The following is a 7,500-nucleotide window of genomic DNA, read 5'->3' on the forward strand; positions in this document are numbered from 1 at the left end:
AGATACTGTGTACCGATTTGCGTGCTGTTTAAACAAAATATGTAGGAGTACTGTCAAGAAATGTGTTTTGCACCAATCGGCCTCCTGGTGGCGCTATAACAAGCCCCTGTGAAAAATTTGGGGCAGAGGTTCTGCTCTGGTATCCAGGGAGTGTGTGTGCACAGTTTCGCATCGAGCACGCCAATGGTGCCGGAGATTAGCTGTACACAGACAGATCGAATGACGGACGGACGGACGGACGGACGGACGGACGGACGGACGGACGGACGGACGGACGGACGGACGGACGGACGGACGGACGGACAGGGGGTAAAACATACTCTCTCGCCATGCCTTTCGGCCTGGCGGAGACAATTATGTGCAGGATGTAATTTGCATACAGATGTTAGAGGACTTAATTTAACTGACTAAACCTCTCTCTCACACTTATGCCAGTGTGCCAGTGATCACCCTCCCCTGTGCCAATGTTGGCACCCGTGCCTAAGGTTTCCTACCCCTGGTGTAGACAACCACATGTCTCCTCCAATTAATACACATGGAGTCGCCAGCTGCTTCTTTTCACCTGACAGTGAGGAGTTTCAACGGGCGTACGTAACGTAACGCTTGTGGAGGAACATGCTATCCCTCCCAGCCAAGCAAGAGACACATCACAGAGGATTTGAGGGCAGGAACTTCACCCCTGCACCAGCCATATTAGGCGTTGAATGGGAGCCACTGGGTGGCCAAGAGGGACGTCGGAAATAAATGGAAAAAGAGTTTTGAAGTGTTAAACGGTTAAAAGAAGAGGGTGAGAGAGAGAGATGAATGGATGGAGATAGCAATCAAGAGAGATGGATGTCAGTCAGATAAATTATGCATTAATGTATAGGATTATTCTATCGATTACTTATGTGTGTGTGTGTGTGTGTGTGTGTGTGTGTGTGTGTGTGTGTGTGTGTGTGTGTGTGTGTGTGTGTGTGTGTGTGTGTGTGTGTGTGTGTGTGTGTGTGTGTGTGTGTGTGTGTGTGGGTGGTCATGTTAATTATGAGGTCACTAGTACTGTCTGAATACATCTCAAAGGTGTGTGTGAATGTGAGTGGTGTGTGTGTGTGGGTGTTCATGTTAATCATGAGGTCACTAGTACTATTTGCCTTGCAGTAAACCTCAACATTAGCATGAATGATAATGACAGCGTGGTAACTACAGTATAGAACCTCACTATACTGTATACTGTAAGATACAGTATTATGATTAAACAGCAAGCAAGACAACAGTAGAGTATACTGTCAAATCCAGTGTATATTTAACCCTTACAGAGTTAGATTTACCGTGTACAGATAAGGTCTTCAGATAAGGCCATCTGCATCACATGGAACAGTGATCGATTGAAACTACTATTCAAACCAACTATTTAATGTCACAATGCTTGCTTGCCATAAAAATGATTATTCCTGTCTGAAGTTCTACAGTCTTCAATGCTAGAGGATGAGACATGCTACAATAACCTACTGTATAAATACTGTAATGTTGTTCAATACATTTTTAGTTAATTATAACAGTAGTCACAACATCTTATTTTTTCAGGTCTTTTGATTAAGTCAAGCTTACTCACTTCGGGGAATGAAGACTCCTTCTCACTTCTCTTAGAATGCACAGCAACATCCTAAGTGTTATCTAAAAATGGACCCTTACATTGTACATAGGTCCATTTTAACACCAGTTAAAGTAACACTTGGGTGTGTGTGCAAAGATTACCGCTGTGACTGCAAAGCTAATACAACCGCACTCCAAGAGGACACATCCAGGGTAGTAGGGTACTGATAGAAATCAAAGTCAAGAGGAAACGCCAGAATGGTCAGCAGAGAGACCATGCAATACATCTTTCATTCATGTGCCCCTGACGTGCATTTAAATACACGTTTCAGCACTAATGCTGAAACACGTTCATCTGCTGCTGTTGACCAGAGGGTGCATAAAACCTATCATATAACCCACCCAAGTGTTATAGAAACAAGCCATAGGCTTTCTTGGGTTTAGAATCCTCTTAGCAGACCTTGTATTGAACTGTACTTTCGTGTGCTTTTTTTGCAAACTACTATTAAAGTATTCAATTCATCAATCAAACAGGCATCCCGGTTGTTCGAGGTCGAGGTTAAGGTCAAGGTAAAGTCACTTATGTTCCACATGTTTGCGTCCTCCGCAAAAAAACAACAACTGATTCATGACCTGCATTTCTTCCATTTAAGAAGAAATGTCCTCTTTGACCAATTTAAATCTGGTGTCCCTATTTTGGGCAAGTCAAAATAACAAATTATTATGTGATTGACTTTACATCAGTCCAGCACATTTTATTACTTTCCTTACTTGTTCCTTATAAAAGCCTCAAAATGTATTCCAGGTTTAAACAAATTGTTAAAGCTATTTTGTGTATCTCATATCTTGCATTCTGCACACGAAATTATGAAAAAAGGATATCTATCTAGCATTATGTTCATGTCACAGAATTTGTACTTGATATAGCAACCTTTGTAAGTGTGCGTGTGTGTGTGCTTAAATGGAACGTTTCACACACAGAAACTCGAGAAGATGATACGTTGAGAGACGAGATAACGAAAGGATTTGAGCGGAGGGAAGAGGAGTGAGTGTGGGAGACCCGTCTCGTCTCGCTTTAGTTTTCTCTCAAATTCAACAAGAAAAGAACTTCAGGAGCAGAGGAGGGGGAGAGAGCCGAACGCTTCTGGACTTTTTCTGTTAGCTATTTTCCCCCCAAACCCGTCTTTCTCTTTCTCTGTCTGTCTGTCTGTATTTCCACGACTGGGGGCAAAGCGGCGATGATAGCGAGACCAAACCAAGAGCAATAACTGGCCACATCGCCGGTGATCTGAGAGACTAGCAGTCAAAATGTTATTGAATACGTTGTTTTTGTGATTGTTACCCTATAAGAGCATATCATGAGATTATCAACCCACTGGTGGAGAATCACAGCTTTATTTAGTTATGTATATGTACATATACGAGCCGTATCTCACCATACTTTTGTTCCTTGGAGGCCACTACATGCTTTATATTTTGCCATTTATGTAATTTCACACACAAACTGAAGGTAACAGATCTATACGGTACTTGTTATTTCATTATACATATATTTTTGATGAGCTTTTGCTTTCTTTAGATTCAAAGAGATGTAAAACTAAGTGCAGAGGGGGAAAGAAATGCATCACAGGTATCCATCCAACCCCTTCAAACTGGGGACGTTGTGATGATGTTGTGCCACTATGACATGGTCATTGCTTTAACATGGATGAACATAAAGAAGAAGGTCAGTCATTAGACGCACCGCAACTGAAAGCTGATGATCTGTTTTGTTGCCTCACATACATCTACCACTTTACACGACAAAAAAAAAACAGTTTCGTCTAGAGTAGACTCTAGTGCATTATACATATATTTACACAACAAAAAAAACAGTTTCGTCTAGAGTAGACTCTAGTGCATGTATAAGCACGCACGCACGCACGCACGCACGCACGCACGCACGCACGCACGCACGCACGCACGCACGCACGCAACACAAACACACACAAACACACAGCTCCAATACGGCAGTCTCCTTGAATCAACATAAATATATTTCAACTCTAATCAACAAGGGGACAGCAGGCCCGGAGCGCTGGCCTTGCGGTCCGGGCATCTAGGCTCATAAGTAGCCTGACGCACCATGGGTTCGAGTCCCGTGGTGCGGTTCGCGGTCTTTGCTGCATGTCTCTCCCCATCTCTCTCCCCCTGTTTCCTGTCCATCTCTACTGTAAACTATAAATAATTAAAAAAGCCCCCAAAAATATCAAAAAAATAAAACAAGGGGACAGCAGATAACATATCAAAACATGTAAGTAATAACCAAAATGAAACAATTTATTGATTTCCCTGTCCCCGCACGGCCTTTGAAATGTTTCTAAAATGTTCTCTCCTGATCCATCATAGGCCACATAACTCAGGAACACATGGAAACAATATCTTCTTGTTGAAAAGTTTGAAGTGAACTCTTCACTGTGTTTGTGTTGTTAGTACGCATTACAGCATATTTGTTCTGCCATAAAGTACCCAATTAGCCACTGACTGGGTATGAATTTAACCACTTTCAACCTGGCGTCCCTATTTTGGGCATGTCAGTATAGGCAGGGGAAAAAACTATTCCCCCGAAAATAGCCAATCTATAAGCTCACAGTCACAGCACGTCGCAATGCGACACATTGTGAGCTTGTAGCTCAGCCAGGGACGTGCTGGCCACTGGGAAATTCGGGAAAATTTCAGAACGGCCGTGCCATTTACGGGCCGCCAGACGGCCGGTGGGCCACCCAAGACAACTGCAGCATGTTTTTTTTTTTTTTTTTTTTTTTGGAAAATCCCAGAGCTGAATTTTGGTCCAAGCACGCCCCTGAGCTCAACTGTTTTTGCCACGCAACTAAATGCTGCCGGGCTTTTCAGTCCTTCAGAACAGAGAAAGGTCACAAAGGTCGCGGTGAATGGAGCTCCACAATCAAGTATTGGTTTGAAGAATAACATGCAAATAGAACGTGTGATTGTAGCAACTGTATAGCACACCAACGTTGTGCATATAGCTGCATAATGTGATGTGATGAGTTTTTCAACTTACCTTTTGGCGGTGGTCGAAGTGCTGATGTTTTTGGTGCGCTGCCTAAAATATATTGAAAGGCATACACAAATGAATTTCATAAAATGGCTTAATCAAAACTGAGAACATTTTAACTTTTGTGTTAAAAGTATTGTATTTCAGCCATGTAATGAAATTTTTTTTTTTCTGCCAGGATGAAAAATATTATTATTTGGTGATTCAAAAAGTGCGCAAAGCGCAAACAACATATTTTCTTACATTTAAGTAAAGAAATTATATTAAAAAAATAATAATAATAATAATCCTATATTCAAATCATGTATGTTAATATTCTTTCATGTAATCAATAGAGGCCTTGATCGGTAGAACAAATCTAAACATTCTTCCAAGTCCGTCATGTATTGCAGATTGCACAATTCTAAATGTATACATCACTTTAACAGTAATAAGGCAGTGAGATTCATAAGCATCAACACAACGTATGAAAGCAACCATCATTATGAAAAGCTAGAATGGATTTGCATAGGTCTTCATCTGAATGATTTGTTGTGGCCACACAGATATGATTCTATATTCCATTAACTTTTTTCCATACTGATAAACAGCCATGCACTGTTTGTGAGAAAATTATGTCAAGGACGTGTAAAGCATGAAATCTACAGCAACACACAACAAAAACAAAACCAAAAATAAATCTTTTGTCTTTTTCTTGATTGATTCGATCCACTTTCTGGTCATTTATTTGGATCGTCAGGGGTTATATCTTATATCCCTGCTTCTGGTCAGACTGAATTACAAATGTATTTCCGTTTGGAAAACGCAGACCGCTTGATATGTTTGATCATTTAATAATTTATTTTTTATTTATTCAAAACTCTACAAGCTCACAATGCTTGTAGACCTGCTATTTTCACCATTTATACTACAAAGAAGCATATAGGGCTCAAGTGATTAAGGAGATGGCCCCACCTCTTTTTTTTTGTTTTTTGTTGGTTTTGTGCAAATCAAATCCTGGATCTATCTGTTTTCTTGGTTTTGGCCTCACAACATTGATAAACACGTCTAAACTATCCAAGGCAATATTACACGGTTCCTGCTGCAGCAGGTCACCGGAAAACATGACTCAGCACGAAAAGAAGTCATTGTTTCTCAACTCGTATCCAAAAGTTTATCATGGGATGTTCTGGCAAGGGTCACAAATAAAGAACAACTCAAAATGAAGAATATTGTGTTCATATAAATCGGGAGCTGCTTTTATGGTTAAGGCAAAAAAAAAAAAAAAAAAGTTAGAGAAACACGTTCATCTGCTGCTGTTGACCAGAGGGTGCACATAACCCATTGTTAAGTATTATAGAAACACCTGGTGCCGGCATCCTGGCCGTTAAAGGTCAAGATTAAGGTCAAGGTAGATTTCACTTGTGTTCCACATTTGTGCGTCTTCCGCAAAACAAAACAAAAAAAGATCTATGACCTGCGTCACAGGTGACTGTTGTCAGTCTTAGCTTTCTGCAACATTGAGAATACTTGAACACACTGACAGACCTTTGGATGCTTCTAGAAACATTTGACATTAACAAGGTGGGGACTGCAAGTGGCATGCTGGCCGTCCCTCACCCATGTGTTCATATCTATGTTACGTTCAAAAATATAGGGTAAAACAAATGTATAAAAACTCATTAGGGCTGATGTTTACAGCAGCAATGGGCAGTTTTCTTTTTTAACCATATAGTGAATCGAGACATTATAGTTCCATGCACTGTGTGTGACATCAGTGTGTCTGTGTGCGTGCATCTGCATTTGTGCCTGCTGTGCAATATGATGATGCATACAATTATGACAGTTAGCAAAGGAGAAATCAGTGGTAAAAACATGACTTGTGCCCCTCTTCTACAGTTTATGATGGATTGATGATTAATTGATAATTCATTTCATATTCCATTCTAACAAGAGGGACAGAATTTCCCTTCACTTTCTCTTAAATGAGAATTTACATTTACAGACCTACTCCGATTCTCTGAAAGCGGTCATTTAATTAGCTATATGTCTTTTACGCTACAACAAACAATGCAATGTTAAATAAAAGAAAGAACAATCATAGTTTTGCACAGAAGGTTTTGGCATTCAGGCCCTTTTCTGTGCATAGATAGATTCAAGCAAAAAAAAAGAAAAGAAAAAAGAACACACGTTTATGCCCTCTTTTCTGTCTGCAGATGTCAAAGGAGGTCACCACGTCGAAGGAGATCAAAAGTAGTCTCAATAAAGTAAATGCAATAATTTACCTGAAGAAACTGAAGCAATCGGTTACATTTTACAAACAAATGGCTTATGCGTTTCCTTTTCTGGTTATTTTAACTTTGGGTTTAACTTTGGGATTTGGGGCCTAAAATGTTTCCTTGCCAAGAGCCTTGGCCTATTGCTGATAGTCACATTTAACACCAAAGAGTAAACTGTTTTATTCAATATAGTGAACAGGTGAAAGACCAAATTGCTCATAATGGATAAAATATCCCCCTAGAAGATGGTTTGGGAAATGGAAAATGGGTGTTCTGACAGACATGGAAAAAACCTTATCAGAGTTTTGTGTTATTAAACAAACTGGGTCATGACTTCATGGTCAATGCTGACTAGTCAGTGTGAAACCAGCAGAGAACCACAGCAAGACCCGAACACAGGATGTTTGATGTAATATCTTGTGTCAGTACAGGTCTATGCATAGAGAACACCTCTCATCTGCCAGCTTAGAGCCTCTTGAAGCCCGTATCAAACCTCTGCATGTAAGTCTGTTTTGTATAAACACTGAGAAGCGACACATACACTGAGATGTAACCAGTGATGTTGCGGCTGAGATCCTATCAAGTGTTTAGTGTCTATTTTATGTCAACATGGTG

At 40.4% G+C, this 7,500-nt stretch overlaps 1 protein-coding gene across 1 annotated transcript in view; it reads right to left on the bottom strand.

The window, feature by feature from the left end:
* Window positions 1–7,500, bottom strand: part of LOC311034436 (uncharacterized protein) — a 26,202-nt gene that overhangs the window by 18,011 nt on the left and 691 nt on the right. Inside the window, exon 2 of the mRNA XM_084042316.1 lies at window positions 4,634–4,675. The gene's annotated coding sequence lies outside the window, so the exon portion shown is untranslated. The remainder of the gene's footprint in view (window positions 1–4,633; window positions 4,676–7,500) is intronic.

The sequence above is a fragment of the Gymnoscopelus microlampas genome (genome assembly GCF_963454915.1).
Source record: "Gymnoscopelus microlampas genome assembly, chromosome: 19".
NCBI lineage: Eukaryota > Metazoa > Chordata > Actinopteri > Myctophiformes > Myctophidae > Gymnoscopelus > Gymnoscopelus microlampas.